General features: G+C 47.8%; 1 protein-coding gene across 2 annotated transcripts in view; it reads left to right on the top strand.

The window, feature by feature from the left end:
- Nucleotides 1–18,727, top strand: part of HELZ (helicase with zinc finger) — a 1,742,088-nt gene that overhangs the window by 1,381,942 nt on the left and 341,419 nt on the right. The gene's annotated exons all lie outside the window — the stretch shown is intronic.

Raw genomic sequence — 18,727 nt, forward strand, 5'->3', positions numbered from 1 at the left:
GCTTGCTGAGAGTAGGCCTTGGGTAGAACTTTTTAGGGGATGTGGTTGTCCAGGAGGCAACTTTGATAGTTTTTTTTTTACACATCAATTGAAGAAATGCCCAGTTTTTTATGGACTTTGCTTGTGCCGAGAGGGATAAAGCTTTGACAAAATGGAACTTTAATGCAGGATCATTCTTTGTGCATAGATCTGCTTTGCTTTGGCTAAATAAGGAGCCAATGGAAAAATGCATGCCTCATTCCACTAAGACTAACCACTGTTTTGTCCTGGGGCATCCGGTTGACTGTTATTAGCAATGCAAGGATCTGGTCAATCTGAAAGAAACAGTTAGTTATAGATTTCTTACCTTAGAATTACCCCTAGGTGTCAGACTGGATCAGGAGAATTTTTTCATCAGCAGTACCCCTGTGCGTCGAAATGTGAAGTTGGTTGGCTCTGCTTTCGTCGTGGTCGCTGGGATGACGTTGTGGCAGCTACTTAGGCGCCGCCCTCGTGCGCGGACGCAAATTCTTTCATTTTCCACACCAGCCAGAGCAGATCCAGAGAGAGCAGTCCCTCCAGTCACTTTTTGACTGACTTTTTGCGACTTTTGTTGACACCGTTTTTGAGTCTTCGATTCCTGGTGTACGTCAGGGATGCCTAGTTTCAACGCTTGTGGCTACTGTAGCCGACTAATGTCGGTGGCGGATCCGCACCGCCTGTGCCTGTTTTCCTCGGAGCGCGACCACGACCCCCAAGTTGTGCTCCGCCTCCTGGACCATGAATCGGAAGTCTTTGCGGGAGCGGTCCCAAAAACATCCTGAGGCCCGACAGTCGCTCCGCGCCGTTCAAGGTCCCGGTTGTGTGGGAGGTCGAGGTACCGGTCGCGGAGCCACCACCACCAGTCTTCTTCCAAGTCTTCACACTCCTCGGGTAAGTCGAAGCGCCAGAAGAAGTCGAAGAAGCATCGTCGCTCCTTGACTTCTCCCCATCGGTTGGCCGACGCGACGAGAAATGTGGGTGATGCCCCTCTCACGGCTCTGCGTGCAGAGCCCGAAGGATCAACCCTGAGGTTTCCTCCCTTCCCGGGACCCAGAGCAACCCCTGCCCCAGCTTCGCCAATTTTACGAAGCGATGCATGCCATCGTGGGCAGCCAGACTCTGCCGGCGCGCCTTAGGGAACCGCAGACTCGGCTGGGGACCTGGGCCATCGGCGGCTCTGGCACCACAGGGTCCTCTTGGATCTAGGCCTGGATCCGGATCGGCGCCGGTCGACATCATTATACCTCCCCAAGCGCCGATTCTACTGGCACCATGTCCGCAGCAGATGCCAGTTATGTCCCCAGCCGGCGTTGACCCCGGCCTCCACCTTGATGTAGACACGAAGCCAGAATGGCGTCGACCGACTCCCGATCCGACGCCGACGGGTACTTTTGTGCCCTTGTTCTACCCTCGTTTTTTTGGACCTGATTGGCCACCAGAGGAGGGTGAGGAGGACTGGAAGGGGTCTGGAGACCCTTTAACTGACCAGTTTGGTTACGAACCAGACTGGAGAGAGGAACTGGGAGAAGCCAGTGGTCTGGATACCCCCCCAGACCTTGGCATGTTGTCTCCTCCTACCGTGGCTATGGAGGAGGGAGCGTCTTAAGCGGTAGTGTAGCGTAGGGCGTCCGAGGCTCTCAACCTCGAGCTACCTACGGCAGCAGTCAGGGCATACCTCCTGACAGAAGTGCTTCATCCGGCAGCAAGCTCTTCGGAGCCCCTCTCCACCATCTGCCTTGCACAGTCTGCTGTTCGCCCCTTTCGCGGCTACGGAAGGGGTGCCCTCGCCAGGTCCCGCCCAGAGCCACAGGCCAGCGCAGGCTGTTCAGCCCCTGCGCTGCCGGGGACGTGGGAAACACCACTGCAGTTCTGGGGACCACAGCCCCCTCTGCAACAGCCTCTAAATCCTCCCAGTCCGACCTTTCAGGGCCACTAATTGCCAGTGGGCGGCAGGATTTGCCGTCACCTACCCCACTGGTGCTCCATCACGTCAGACACATGGGTATTGCAAATAGACCAAAGGGACTACTCCTTCTTCCCTTCGAGACTACCCCTCCATCCATGTCACCTCAGTACCATTCTATGTCGGGGGATCATCTGGCCCTTCTCCAACCGGAAGTTACAGCACTCTTGCCAAGGGAACCAACGAGCGAGTTCCTGCCCCAGAAATAGGTCATGGGTGCTATTCCCACTACTTTCTGGTGCCCAAGATGGACAAAGGCCTGCGTCCTATCTTAGTTCTTAGGTACGTCAACTGCTTCCTCCGGAAGGAGAAGTTCAAATTATTGACGCTAGCTCATGTCCTGTCTACCCTCAACCCTGGGGACTGGATGTTAGCTGTGGTTTTGCAGGATACTTAATTTCACATCCCCGTCCTGACGGCCCATCGGCGTTACCTGCAGTTCATGGTAGGCCACAAGCACTTTCAGTTTAAAGTGCTCCCCTTTGGCCTTACCATCGCCCCTTGGGACTTCACGAAAGGGATGGCGGTGGTCGCAGCTCATCTGCGCAGATCAAGGCTTCCACTCTTCCCCCTATCTCAACGACTGGCTGTTAAAGGTGGGCTCGCCCCAGGCTGTTGTCTCCCACCTCCAGACTACTGCGGACCTCCTGCATTCGCTGGGGTTTTCTGTCAAAATGCTGAAGTCACACCTGACTCCCTCGCAGAAGCTCCTTTTCATCGGAGTGGTTCTGGACACAACGCAGTTTCAGGCTTATCATCCCGAACAGCGAGTCTGGGATATTCGGGCTATGATTCCGATCTTTTAGCCTCTATCCCGGGTTTCGGTCAGGATGACCGTGAGGCTGCTGGTCCTCATGGCCTCCTGTATCCTGCTGGTGGATCATGCCAGGTGGCATATGCGGGCTCTACAGTGGGACCTGTCATTCCAGTGGGCACAGCATCAGGTGGATCTGGCCAATTGCATCCAGATCTCGGAGGGCCCTGCGTGTCAATTGCAGTGGTGGCTAAGGAACCAGGATTGGGTCGACGGCAGAGCCCCCTCCCTTCCCCAACCAGAGTTCACAGAGGTGACAGATGCATAAATGCGACCACATGGGAGAGACGGGGTTCAGAGGCCTCTGGTCTCTGGCGGAGTCTGGGTTCCACATCAACCTTCTGGAGCTTCGGGCGATCAAGCTTGCACTTAAAGCATTCCTTCCCTCTGTCCGGGGAAGAGTAGTGCAGGTGTTCATGGGCAACACCACAGCCATGTGGTACTACAGCAAACAGGGCGGGGTGGGGTTGTGGACCCTATGTCAGGAGGCCTTCCACACACGTTCACTGAACATCACTGCCTTGTCAGCCAAGTCCGAAGAGACTGCTTTTTTGGTCGTTTTGTTCTCCAGGACTTTCTGGTGTGAACTTAGTTCACAGACCCACCTCTGGTGATGGTATTGCTGGGTTATCTATTCTAAGGTAAGGAATCTATAACTAACTGTTTATTTCAGATGAACAAGTTACTTACCTTCCGGTAACAAGATATCTGTAAGAAACATAGGTTAGTTATAGATTCCCTACCGCACCACCCATCCTCCCCGGTATGCGTACTGACTTCTAGGGTTAAGAATTTCCTTTCAGGGCCCTAGTTTTGTGCACCAGTGTTCGGTGTCTTGCATGGCTCTGCGCTTCTTGCGTGGAAAGAACTGACATCAGCGCGCAAGGGCGGCGTCTAAGTAGGTGCTGCGACGTCATCCCGGTGACCACGACGCCAGCGACAAACACTGAGCCGACCGACGCCACCTTCCGACGAGCAAGGGTATTGCTGACAAAAAAAAAATCTGGATTCAGTCAGATGCTTGGGGGTTATTCTAAGGCAAGGAATCTATAACCTATGTTCCTTACAGATATATTGTTACCGAAGGTAAGTAACTTGTTCTACAGCAAGAAGTGTTCATCAGTTACTTATTTATGCATTTTGTGATGGATACTCTGTATGTCAGTAGATTCCTCACAATCCTCCCATCCCCCTTTCTGAGGTGGAATCAGCAATCTAACACGTTCCCATAATTCCTAATTGGCTTTCGGACTGCTTATTTGCTCTTGATGTTGTATGTCCTAGACTTGTCCCACCATTATGAGCCTCAGTTTTGCACAGGAATGGTTAAGAAAATGACTCAAATTCACTGAGTAGCACTGTAGCTAGGCCAGTGTTGCCTTCCCCAAGGACGTTTGAATCTGTGACTGCGCCTATGAGCTACTGCTATCAAGAATTTTTCACAGCAAGTCTTGCTTCTTACCTGAAAAAGCATGCCAAAAGTATGTATGTTATCTGATAGAGACATGTAGCTGCAGATTCTTTAACTTTGAATTGTGATCAGGCATCTGACTGGATCCGGAATTTTCCGCGCTTCAACTCAAAACTTGGAAAGCGGTCCCTCAGGCCGATTTTGACCTACTTAGACAGTTTTTGTTTGTTGGAAACAGTGTGCCCTTTTTTTCTCTGTCTAAACAGTTTTTTGCCTTGTGAGCCCTGTAGTCTGCAAATATCGGTTACAGACCCACATATGGTTAGTATGTGGTGTTTAGGCACACAACACACCACCATGGATTGCAGCTCCTGCCAAAAACTGAAGGTGCTTTCCGGGGCGTCAATGGCCCAGAAGAGGGAGTATTATAACTCTTTACACCTCATCTTTGCGAGACCATCACCTACAGGAGCGCCTTCAGGCCTCAAGGAAGTGAGTGAGGCGCTGTCGGCGAGGTCGGCCTCTTTGTCAGTTGGGCTATCAGAGGCGTTCAACACAGGTATTCAGTCCTTCAGGATCTGCACCTAACGTGCCTGTTTTCTATCCGCCGTCTCCTACACTGGCGTACGGCATTGACATTACAGACTGAACGGAATGTGCTGCCGTTGGTTCCATTTCAGGGGGAGACTTCTGAGAGTCACCATGTACCAGCGGGGACAGGCTTTTTCATCTCAGATGGAGGAGAGCTGAATATCAGGCTATTGGGCTAGAATCTTCACCAGCTTCAGGGTTACTTTCTCCCCCTAATCTCGCTACTGAAGCGCCTTCCTCCTTCACAGATGTGCTAAGGAGAGTGGTTATAGTTTTGGACTACCTACAGTGCAGAGGTCTACCGACCCTCTGATTGAGGTCCTTTACAAAGGACAAATGCATAAAGACCAATTGATGGACAGAAGGCAGAACAATGTCATACATTCACCCCAGTACAGAGATCTGGGAGATTCATATTACAAAAAGTGCAGTTATAATTTCATAAAACATATCCCCTTGGCTATATACTTGGAGTGTTTGCATCTGCATAGGTCCTGAGGAAGGTGGTGTACAACCCACCGAAACGCGCGTCGACCTTGCGTGGAACCAAATTTTACAACCCATGGTTCATAATCTGGCAGACAAGTTTCTTCCCTATAAATCAAGATTTGTTCAGATACTGCATGTATTTAGTGTGTGTGGAAGTTTATGAATTGGAATGAATGATATTGAGTGAGTGGTAGGTTTGGTGAGTTTTGATGTGTTTTTATAGCCAAGGGGATATGTGTTATGAAATTATAACTGCACTTTTTGTAATATGAATTTTTCTATAAAGTAATGTATGTATCATAGACACAATGGATACAAATATTTTATTAGCAAAGAACTGAAAAAAAGAAATAATGATGAAATAAAATATACTGAAGAAATCACATAAATTAGTCCTGATGTTGTTGTGTTTGAATAATATGCAACATGAAATATATAAACAATGTTGGTAAATAAAAAGTAGATAGGTCGTGAGGTAATTTTTCTTAGTATTGTGGTGAAGGGTAATACCCAGAAACCGGTCCCAGGATGCTTGTTTCCGGCCCAGGGAGAACCTGGCTTGGCAGTTCGGTCTGGACTGTACCCATGCCCTTTTCTTCCGTGCAGTTGCTGAGGGTACAGATGCAGCGAAGTTCGCCATACTATGTAGACAGGACACCGCCGACTCACTAGGCAGAACGATTTCAACGTAAGTAGCCCTGAGACGCTATGCCTGGCTGAGGTCTTTTCGGGCGCTGTCCAATGTGGTGTGACAATCCATTAGAAAGTGATAATTGGATATTCTCCATTATTAAACGCGATGTATCCTCTCAACTAAGCTATTCGCTTGAGGCCTGAAGAGAGCAACCCTCTCATGTTTGATTCTAAATTTGCACAAAAACTCTTGCATCACCTTTGACACCAATTGAACTCCATTATCTAATACTAAGATCTTCTGAATTCCCTCATTAAAGCACGCCCTTTCAATGAATGCAACCACTTCCCGTGTACTCGCACACTCTGTGGATTCAACCACAAACCATTTAGAATGATAATCAACTAGAACCTTGAGGAACTTGCTATGTGACCCAAGTTTAGCGATGCAACATTTCTAAATCCTCTAACATATTCAACCACAAAGTTATATTCCAGTACTGACAGCATCCACCTGGAAACCCTAGGAGTGACACTACCCTCTAGGCCTCTCCCTCCTTTAAACAAATGCATTAGAGTTTTATGATCTGTACGAAGTCTGAATGGCAAATGCCAAACAAAATACCTTAAATGATTTATTCCCCAACAACATGCATGGGCTTCTTTTTCAATTACAGAATATGACAATTCTGCATCACGCAACCTTCTGGATGCAAATCCAATAATCTTTTCATTGCCATCACACACTTGAGTCACAACCGCAACAATCCCAATGGCACTAGCATCAATCGTAATGCAACTCTTGTCCTTCACATTAAAGTGACCTAGAGTAGGAGCTTCTACAATACAATTCTGTATTTTGTTGAATGCACTACTACAACCATTAGTCGACTCAATTGTGACACCCTTTTTCATCTGTATCCTCAAAGGTTCAACAATTTCTCTAAACCCCTTCAGGAATTTTGAACAATACTCAGTTAACCCAAGAAACAATTTCAACTGGTCCAAATTGCAAGGAGTGGAAGCATCCTTGACGGCTGTAAGAATACTTTTCTTGGGTTTGATACCATCTTTAGATATCTCATGTACCAAATATGTTACAGAACTCTTTCTCAATTGACACGTTTCACTCTTTATGGTCAGCCCATTACTTCTCATTCTTTTCAGAACCTCTTCCATTACCACATCATAATGTGCATCATCTTTTCCTACAGCTAACACATCATCTTGAAAACACAAGACATCAGCCATACCATCAAAAATTTGTTGCATTACTCTCTGAAACACCGCCGAGGCAGATGCTGGGCCGAATGGCATCCTGCAATAGCGAAATGCCCCCAACGGTGTAACAAATGGAGTGAGAGGTCTTGACTTTTCATCTAGGTCAATCTGATGATATGCTGCAGACATATCGATCACACTAAAAACAACACCACCACCCATATTTGTCAACATCTCAGAAATATTGGGCAAAGGTTGTCTATCAACCCAAATGTTCCAACATCGCTTTCTTCTTTCCATACTTTAAAATACATATCATTTGACATCAGGGTATACTAACTTCCTGAATCAACACGCACATTAACGTCATGCTTATCCAAATTTATGATATAGTGATGTTTTTCTAACACACATGTGCTTTCTTTGACAATGTCACACTCCAAGACAGCTTGATTACGATATAACTCCAAGGGAACATCATAATCATCAACACAGCATCAATTCTTGAACATTCTCACATGTATCATCTACTTCTTGTATTTGACCAAACTGAGCTTTTGTCCTGCAGCCCTTGGCAAGATGACCTGACCTCTCTTACCACAAGCTCTACACAATGTGTTCCTAGCCACACATTTGAGACTGGATGCTATATGTCCAGGGGCTCCACAACAATCGCATTTAACATCCCTTGTTGGAGCAGCATTATCTGCACGAAGGTTAGTGCTAAGGTTACTAGGGTTATTACCAAACTTGTTGAGCGGAATGGAAGGTGAAACTTTAACATGTTGTTTCATTACTTTAGTCTCATCTATACATGACTGAATTTCAGCCCCTTTTGCGACTTGCTCTTTCTTTACCGTGGAGTTGCTACCTGAGTTACTACAACTTTCCATATCTTTTTTCCAGAAATCAGTATGCTCTAATCCTTTAACAATTTGCATCGCTTCTTCCAAAGTTGGATCTTTAATAGGAAGCTTTTCACGTATTCTCTTAATATTTGTACACCTGACTATTTGATCGCTAATAAGAGCGTCGGCCAAACCTTCGAAACAGCAGGTAAGTGAAAGACCTCTTAAAGCGGCAACATAACTAGCAATATCCTCACATATCTTTTGTGTACGGCAAAAAAATGTATGTCTCTCTAACACAACATTCACTTTAGTAGTAAAACATAAATCTAGCATCTAGGTCCTTCAGCTACCTTGCAGCAAAATATTGGAATGGACTCGGAAACAATAAGAATGGGACCATGTGAAGGCCAATTTAGGAAGAAGCTATAAACCTGGCTATTCTCCTCCGCATACTAAACTATAGGAACATCCTAAGATGGCATTATTTGGCAATTTACAAGAAAGTGCTTAACAGTAGGTTCTAGTTAGAAATTCGCTAGTGCGGGGACACGCCAGGTGGCGTAACCAGGCGCTTTAGAAATACTTAATAAATAAATTTGCATAGTCATTTCATATACATTGCTTGGTTGACCATCACCCATCCCATCCTCGTCGCCAATGTAAAGATCCACTTCCAAGCAGTTGAAGAGGAAAAGTAACTTTTAGTGTAGAGTAAACGTAGGCACCTCCAGCTCAGCTTAACCGCTTCAAGTACTGAATGCTTTGCAAGGCATAACATTCTAGCCTAGCAACAAGCTTGGCATTCCATTGTATTCATAACAACTCCACAGTGCCCCACCATGTTCTACCCAGCCGCACAGGCCTGCACAAGCTGCCCAGCCTCTGTGTGGCTGGAGACGTTGGACCCAGTGTCATGGGTCTGGGAGACAGCGGGCGGGCCTATCCTCCAGTGCCCCCTCTGCAGCAGCTCCCAAACCTTCCTACTTTTCAGTGCCACCAGTTGGCAGTGGGCTGCAGGGTTCACCATCACCTACCTCACAGGCACAACATCCAGTCGGACAGGTGGGTTTTGCAGATAGTCTAAAGGGGCTAATCCCTCCCCTTTGAGACTACCCCTCCTTCCATGCCGCCCACACTCCATCGCATGTCGGAGGATCATTTAGCCCTTCTCAGTCAGGAAGTTACGGCTCTCTTGGACAAGGGAGCTATCGAGCGAGTCCCTGTGTTATGGTTGTTATTCCCACTACTTCCTGGTACCCAAGAAGGAAAAAAGGCCTGCATCCTGTCTTGGACCTCAGGGATGTCAACCGCTTCCTCCGGAAGGATAAGTTCAAAATGTGGACATTGGCTCACATCCTGTCTGCCCTCAACCCTGGAGACTAGATGGTAGCGTTGGACTTGCAGAACGGCTATTTTCACATCCCCGTCCTGCCTGCCCACTGGCGATACCTACGGTTCACGGTAGGCCATGAGCATTTTCAGTTTACCGTGCTCCCCTTTGGCCTTACCAGCGCCCCTCGGGTGTTCTTGAAAGTGATGGTTGCAGCTCATCTGCGCAGATCAGGGGTTCCAGTTTTTCCCTATCTTGACGACTGGCTGTTGAAGGCGGGCTCACCCTATGCTGTTGTCTCCAACCTCCAGACTATGGTGGACCTCCTGCATTCGCTGAGGTTCACTATCGACATCCCAATGTCACACCTTATTCCCTCTCAGAAGCCCCTTTTCATCGGAGTGGTTCTGGATACCATGCAGTTTCAGGCCTATCCTCCTGAACAGCAAGTCCGGGATATTCGGGGTATGATTCCGATTTTCAGCCTCTGTCCCGGGTTTCGGTCAGAAGAACCCTGAGGCTGCTGGGCCTAATGGCCTCCTGCATCCTGCTCGTGGATCGTGCCAGGTGGCATATGCTGGCTCTGCAGTGGGACATGAAGTTCCAGTGGGCGTAGCATCAGGGGAGTCTTTCGAATTGCTTCTGGATCTCAGAGGGCACTGCACACCAATTGCAGTGGTGTCTAACGAACCAGGATTGGGTCAATGGCAGATCCCTCTCCCTTCCCCAAGCAGAGTTCACAGTGGCCATAGATTCATCACTTCTAGGGTGGGGCGGGCACGTGGGGGAGGCGGAGATCAGAGGCCTCTGGTCTCCAGCGGAGTCCGGGCTCCACATCAACCTTCTAGAGCTCCGGGTGATTTGTCTTGCATTGAAGGCATTCCTTCCTTTTGTCAAGGGGAGAGTAGTGCAGCTGTTCAAGGACAACACCACCGCCATGTGGTATCGCAACAAACAGTGCAGAGTGGGATCATGGACCCTCTGTCAGGAGGCCCTTCGTCTCTGGAAGTTGCTGGAACATCAGGGCATGTCCCTGGTGGTTTAACACCTGCCAGGTTCCCAGAACGCCAGGGTGGACAAACTCAACCCCTGGTGCTTGATGGATCACGAATGGCGTCCTCACTCTGAGGTTGTCCAAGGTTTCTTTCAGCAGTGGGGAGAGCCTTGGTTAGATCTATACGCCACTGAAGAGAACGCGCAACTTCATGCGTTCTACGCTTTGGAATTTCAAAGGCGACACTCACCAGGCAACGCTTTTTATCGCAAGTGGAGTTGCGGTCTTGTATACGCCTTTCAGCCTATACCACTTCTGCTCAGAGTGATGAAGAAAATCAAGCGCTACCGGGCCAAAGTAATTCTTGTGGCTCTAGACTGGGTACGAAGAGTCTGGTATCTCGAGCTCTTGAACATGGCCATCAATCCTCCAATCAGATTGCAAATTCAGGAGGATCTTCTGTCGTAGCAGCAGGGGACGGTCCTCTACCTGAACCTGTCCAGCCTCCACCTCCTTGCGTGGAGATGGAGCGGCGACAGATGACAGCATTCGACCTTCCTCCTGAAGTCTGTAATGTTATCTTTGCAGCCATGTGTGAGAAGTTGGCCTGATATATGATGCTCACTAGTTCTAGTGATCACCTTGTATCAGTCCAAACAACCCTAATGGTGATTGGTTGTAAGTCAACCTTATAGTCCAGCTATCCTAATGGTAGCATTGACAAAGCAGTCTTAGGCTAAACTCTTTTGGCATGTGAAGCCAGCTGTTTTACCACATATAACCCCTTGAATACCAAATGAAAGGACACCACACAGGTAGTTATGAAAATAAACAAGATATTTAGTAACTAACAAACACCTCTGAACTCTTTATGAGATCAGAGGGCTAAGCACATGACAAGACTCTTAAGAAAAATACGTTAAGTTGCACAAGTTACAATGTTGCCCTAGGGGCACAACAAACCATATACTAAGTAAATGGTATAAGGAAGTCGATAGAAGGAATGGAGCTGTCCAGAGGCTGTAGGATCGCTGGGACTACACTATCCTAACTTTAGGTAAGTAATAGGAGGCCCACGGAACACGTGTGCAGAGTGTGAACTCACACGCGAGATGCGTAACAACGCCTATGGACAGTACAGTTCAAGAAAAAGGTGAGTACGGACAATCCTGACTAGTTGGGACTAAAACGACTGTGAAACTGGACACTAGGAGAGTCAATCTACCCTTGAGCACCGGAATGCTCTTGTTACCTCACCCACGGACTGCGGGTGCATAGGTGCGAAGTTGTCGGGTTTCTGCTTTGAAGTCTATGGAGCCTGAAAGAAAAGATGCTGCAGGCGACCAGGAGGAAGATGTCCGGTGTGATCCAAGGGTGGATCAGGAATGCTGAAGACCTGAAAGCAGAGGGGACAATATTCAAAGTCACTAGCCAGTGACTGGAGTGGAACCAGGAGGGAACCGGAGGCTGTCGTCGCGATCAGGTGAAGAGTGGACGCTTGACTCTGCAGCCACGTGGACCAGAAGGTGTCTTCGACGGCCAGGATGGAGGCACGAGCTGTCCCACGTAAGCTCTCGCTGTCGGTTCCGGATTCGGTGTCAACAGGCCTTGGCAAAGGCAACCCACGCGGTGAGTGGAAAAGGCGTCTGGTGCGGACCAGGAGAGTCCGGGTGCTTCTCCTTTGCAGGGAAGCAAGGGCCAGTCTGGAGCAACCAGACCAGCAGTGTTGATGTCGTGGATCGTCGTCTAGAAGGCCACTAGCCAGCCGGCAAGTGACCAGAAAACGCGTCGAGCAGCAAACAGGCAGAAGGGCCCCTCGCAGATCTCGTGGATGCTGGAAAGCTGGTCTTCTTTAACCGGGGTTCTAGTTCTGTACATGTCGTGTCCCTCTAAAAGGGTGGAATGCTACCCCCGTCGCCAGAACTGACGAGGGGTAGTATTCCAAATCATATGACACCTTACTCGACATGTTTTGATAATGCCAAACCAAAGTTAGCAATTACCGCGAGGATTATAATGCACTTAAGAGTATATGGTATGGCACTATCATGGAAACAGCTAAAGGACATGGTTCCGAAAGCTGCAGACAGGCTCAGCTCATGCTAGAGCACCATCTCACATATTTCCAAGCACTCTGCCTTCAAGGTTGATATGGCCTGCCATAGGAGTGACTTATAGGAATATATGAGTCCATTTTGGGTTAGATATAGGTATACTATATCTACAGCAAAGGGTGATTACACCATCTTGCCCCAGCTGTGTTACCAGCCAGTTGTGTCTGTTTAGATGGCCAGCCAGGGGTGGCATAATACATGCTGCATCCCCTGGTAGGCCTTGGGTGCACTTATGCCCTGGGTACCTATGGTACACTGTACAAGGACATACAGGAGTGACACAATACCAATTGGTAAATGCACCTAAAGTACATGTGTGTCAATCTAGAGAGAGAACAGCTAGGCTGTGGGTCTGATTAGCAGGCCCACAGCCAGGGAAAGTCGTAAACCAGTGAAGCAAAAATCTGGGGTGACCATAGGATTACAGACCCTACTCTCCTACACGGACGACGAAGGCGCCGACAACAAAGGCGTCGACGATGAAGGCGTTGACGACGAGGGTTAGAACTTCGCCGACGATGATGACGTCGACGACGGAACAGTCGACGGTATTGTCCTCTGAAAAGAGAATTACGATTTCTGTAAAAAGAATTACGCCGGAGATTACTTCTCCTAGGAGAGTGACCCCTCTGCTACCATCCTTGGTCTTTCAGGGAGGGGAATCAGAAATAAACATAAGCACAATGGTTTCTCATAGGATGACCAAAAGGAAGGAAAATGACCAAAGTATTAATAAATAATTCTGTTTAGTGATCATTTATAATCATAGGCACTAATTATAGGTTCAATTCCTTGTGGCGTCACAAGGAATTGAACCTATAATTAGTGCCTATGAGAAACCATTGTGCTTATGTTTATTTGTGTGTTGTTTAAATTAGTTTTGGTTTCATATATACACTTGGGACACTGTGCACTCTTCTGTTGTTTTTTGTTTTCACATGATTATGTGGCAAATTGAATATCATTGTAGAATTAAGCAACTAGTGTTTTGAAATATAAACATTGTTGAGACTTATTTAAACTTGTCTGTGCGCTTCTTTTCGACATCCCTGACAGACCTTTCTGTGTCGTTATAATCTGCTATTAAGCAAACATCTGTATTTTTATACAAGTACCATACCACAGGAACCGTTGTTCTATGATATAATATAATGCCCTGGTTCCTATGTGAGTAGGGTTCTCCTTGTCTTCCTTAGAGACAGGTTTCTCCTCAGCCATCTTTTCCACATGATTCCTCTGGACTGTCAGATGCCCATGATGATTCCTCGGATGAGGATCAACAGTCGGATCATGACTATGTTCATACTACTGAATGGAATGAATGTCATTCCGGATCCCTCATCACCAGTTCCGGATCCAGTTGATTCCCCGCCAGCGGACATTGGAGGTTTCCATCAGCTGATGGAAAGAGCAGCTGGCAGATTCAAATTGGCCATGCCTGCCTTGGCTACGGATTGTTTCCTATATGATTTCAAGGAACCCTTTAGGAAAACAACTCTGTCAATTTCTATTGTAGATTATCTGTGAAAGGAAGGCCTGAAGGCTATGAAGAACCCAGCGACGGTGGTCCCTGTGCTACCGCGTCTGGATAAGAAATACAGGGCACCCGACGATGGACCGGCAGCCTTGATGGGTCATCCAAGACCAGACTAAGTTATCTCACAGGCAGCGCAGAGAAAATCTCGTAACCCATCTGCCCCCTTAACAACTCCTCCGGACAAGGAAGGGCGGAGATTGGATAATGCGGGGAAGAGATTCTGATTAATGGCGAGTCTTCTAGTGCGAGCTGCAAATGCCCAGGCGATCTTGGGGAGATACGACCACCAGCTTTGGTTTGATGTCGCCCCGTTCCTAGACCAGCTACCTCCGGAGTCAACATCAGAGGAAAAAGAGATCTTGCAGGAGGGAGAAGCAACGTCAATGGAGAGGATTGACTGTGCAATGGACATTGCAACAACAGCGTTTCGTTCCTTGGCTGGGGCGTCAGTCCTCCGTCACCAAGGATGGCTGAAGGCCACTTGGTTTCCAAAACAAGGTCCTGGACCTTCCCTTTTATGGGGAAGCATTATTCGGAAAACTGATAGATGACACTCTTCAGGAAATAAAAAAGGACACAGAGACTGCCAGGTCCTTGGGGGCCCTTCAATACCGCAAGTCTCCTTCTAAGGGATCTAGAGGCAGAGGTAATAATTACAGTGGATCCTATCAACAGCAGCGCTATTCCTCCACCGGCTTAGGTTCCCAGCAATACCGTCAGCCTTATCAGCAGAGAGAAGGCCAGTCTTCAAGCTACTCCAGGCCTTACAATAAGGGGAAACAGGCTGGACGAGGACGAGATTCGTCCAAACGCCAATAGCGGCCTCCTGGCTCTTCCTACTGGACCCTCCTCCAAGAGATCATCAGTTGGAGGCAGGGTAACCAAATACCTTCAAAACTGGTCCAAGATAACATCGGACCGTTGGGTGCTCAACATCATTCGGAAAGGGCATACCTTGGAATTTATCCAAGTCCTTCCACCCAAGCCCCCGGCAGCCATTCCATCGTAACACCAGCGTCTCCTGCGGCTCGAGGTCCAACCGATGCTCCGGAAGGGAGCGATCGAGCCGGTCCCCTCAAATCAAAAGAGACAAGGATTCTATTCCAGGTTCTTCCTGGTAAGGAAGACGCTAGAGAAATGGCGCCCCATTTTAGACCTCAGGGAGCTCAACACCTATCTCATCTCCCTGTCCTTCCGAATGGTCTCTCTCCAGGACATCTTGAAGCTCATCAGCCCGAGGGATTTCATGGCCACGCTCGATCTCGAGGATGCGTACTTCCATGTCCCGATTCACCCAGCACACAGAAGGTTTCTACGATTCACAGTAGCCAAGAGCCATTTTCAGTTCAGGGTTTTACCCTTTGGACTCCGCTCAGCCCCGAGGATTTTTACAAAGGTGCTGGCGCCCCGAGCAGCATTTCTGCGAAGGAACCATTTCCAAGTCTTCCCCCTACCTGGACGACTGCTTGCTGAAAGCTCCGTCCAGGGAGGCAGCGCTGGACGCTGTTCAGGCTTGTACAAATTTGTTTCAGAATCTGGGACTCACTCTAAACAACGAAAAGTCATCCATGGTCCCGCCCAGAAAGGCTCGTTTCCTGGGAGCCATCCTGGATTCAAAGCTCTCAAGAGCCTTCCCTACTCCGGAAAGGAGGGAGAAATTACAGACTTTGGCTCGGGACTTACAAGAAAGAAGGTGTCTTTAAGTACGCCGTTACAAATCTCTGCTGGGGGTAATTTCATCATGAATTCCCCTAATTCCTCATTGCAGACTAAGAATGCGTCCTTTGCAGGAGCAACTAGACAACCAGTGAAAGCAGGTCCACGGTTCATTCGAGGACAAGGTGACCACCACTCCAATGATGAGGGAAGCGGCCTTATAGTGGACAAATCAAAACAACTTGTCCCAAGGTCTATCCTTCGTAAGTGACCCGTCTCCACAAGTAGTAACAACGGACGCGTCATTGGAGGGTTGGGGAGCAGTGATGCAAGACCTGCATGTCAGCGGTCATTGGTCACCCCAGGACCACATCAACCTTTTAGAGATAAGGGCGCTAAGACTGACTCTGCAAGCTTTTCTTCCTCGCCTGGGAGGTTCGCAAGTGCTTATCAGGACGGACAACACCACGGCCATGAACTATGGGAACAAGGAAGGAGGAACCAGATCTCATCCATTGTCGCAAGAAGCTCAACAGATCTGGGAATGGGCGATCCTTCAGGAAATATCGCTAAAGGCTGAACACTTGCATGGGGTTCTAAACGAGAACGCCGACAGATTAAGCAGGTCATCCTCAGCCAGCCAGAAAAGGGAATTGAATCAGTTCTGAAGGAGGTCTTCAGCCAGTGGGGCAGACTAGAGGTGGATCTCTTTGCCACACCGACCATTAAGAAATGCCGGTCTTACTAAAGCAGATTTCACCATCGAGGTTCTCTGGCGAATGCGCTTTCGATAGCCTGGTCAAGGACATTTGTCTACGCCTTTCCCCCCATACCTCTGATTCCGCGGCTCATCAGGAAGATCAAGGTGGAGCCGTGCAGGATGATCCTGATAGCCCCTGCTTGGCCGAGACAGTTCTGGTACACGGAACTCCATCTGTTGTTGCTAGCTCCTCCTCTTCCTTTGAGGGTTCTACCAGATCTCCTCACAATGTCCGAAGGACAGGTTTGGCACCCAGATCCACAGTCATTACACCTGACAGCATGGCTCCTGAGCAGCGAGAGTTTATGAATCTCCCCATATCAAGAGAAATTAAGGAGATCCTTTACCAGGCAAGGCTCCTTCGACGAACAGGACTTACCGTATTAAGTGGAAAAGATTTTGTTGTTGGTGTAGGAGAGAAAAGATTGATCCTTTTGCATCCAAGCCTCATCAGCTCCTACCTTATCTGCTGTCCTTGGCTAAGTCGGGACTAGCCCATTCATCGATTAAGGTCCATTTGGCCGCGATTTCGAGGTTCAGAAGGTCTGGGTCTGGGCCTTCCTTGTGGTCTTCCAGGATTGTCAAGCAGTTTCTGAAGGGCTTGTTCAGAGTCTATCCACCAGTGAGACCGCCGCCTCCTACTTGGCATTTAAATCTAGTCCTTTCTCAGCTCATGAAAGGCCCATTTGAACCAATCCATCGTTCTGACATGAAGTACCTTTCATGGAAATTGGCTCTCCTCCTCGCTCTCACGTCGGCTAGGCGTGTTGGAGAATTGCAGGCCTTGACTATCCAAAAACCTTTCCTCCAATTCAAAAGAAACACTGTAATCATGAGAACTAACCCTAGGTTTATGCCTAAGGTTCCCTCGGACTTCTACTTGAATGAGCCAGTCATTCTGAAGGCGTTCTTTCCTCAACCGGCTACACCAGCAGAAAGAACATTGCATTCGTTAGATGTACAACGATGCTTGAAATTCTATTTGGAACGTACTAAGGGATTTCGGAAAGCCTCAGTTATTTGTTGCCTTTGGGGGTCCAAGCAAGGGCCTTCCGCTATCCAAACAGGGTATTTCAAGATGGATCACAAGTGCCATTCTGCATTGCCACACTGCAGCAGGAAAACCTCTGACTGGTAGGATTCGAGCACATTCCACAAGATCTGTGGCATCTTCAATGGCCCTCTTTGCGGGGGTGCAGATTAAAGACATTTGCAGAGCTGCTACCTGAAGCAGCGTTCACCTTTACCAAGCAGTACTGCTTGGAGTCCTTACCACAAGATGATGCGGCAGTAGGACAGGCTGTCCTGAGAAACTTCTTCCAATAATTGGTGAGCTTTCCTTTCTATCCCACCTTCCGTATTACACATTTTGTATCTTTGTCATGTTGGCTATTGCAATAATTTTATGACACAAAATGTGGTTTTGTTGCTAACTGCTTGCTACTCTGATACAAAAGCATGGGAATCTATGAAAGTTCCAATACTGGGGTAAGAAAACAAGTTACTTACCTGTAACTTTGGTTCCCCAGTATTGGTAACTTTCATAGATTCCCATGCATCCACCCACCTCCCAGAGGAAAGCTCATCCTACAACAGATATGGTGTCTAAGTACACAACGGCTACGAAAATCTGACGCTCTGAGGTTCCTTCAGGAGGGTTCTAAGGGGTGAGGCGCTTCTGATTGGCTGATGCCTAAGTTTGGTCTCTTTTACAAAAAGAGGGTGATATGCTACAAAAGGGAATGAGGCCTAGCCCTTTTCCTTTCTCTTTTGTACCTACAGCTATGGTATTTTTGTTACCGAGACTCCCATTCCGACGACGGGGAATGATACAAAGCATGGGATCCTATGAAAGTTACCAATACGGGGGAACCTAAGTTACAGGTAAGTAACTTGTTTTTTTCATCCTTAACTTGCCCTCTCCCACTTGCCATTCTTTAGTATTTCATATTCACTTAGTGGCTGGCATTTGCGAAATGCTACCGGTCCACTAGTATTTTTTGTGCTCTTGCTCACTTTATTTGAAATGTATCTATCTAAAATGGTCATTGGCCACGGTAACAAAGAAGGTTTATTTGGGTTTGTCATTTCTACAAAGCTGCCATTAAAAAGACAGCAGTCAATTAAAGGCATATGAGTTTCCTATTTCGAATGGGCTTTAGTAGCTTTGCTAATACTTTCAAAACACTGTTAACATACAGTAGGTCTGTTGCAGAAGTTGCTGTCACAGCTTAAATATTCTAAATCTAGTGAGATAATTAGTAAAATAGTTATGTTGAGCCAAAAGCATCTTTCCATTTTATCTTCGGAAAAGTATGTGCTGCTCATTTCGTGGAGTGCAA

This window comes from Lissotriton vulgaris, chromosome 7 (assembly GCF_964263255.1).
Source record: "Lissotriton vulgaris chromosome 7, aLisVul1.2, whole genome shotgun sequence".
Taxonomy (NCBI): Eukaryota; Metazoa; Chordata; class Amphibia; order Caudata; family Salamandridae; genus Lissotriton; species Lissotriton vulgaris.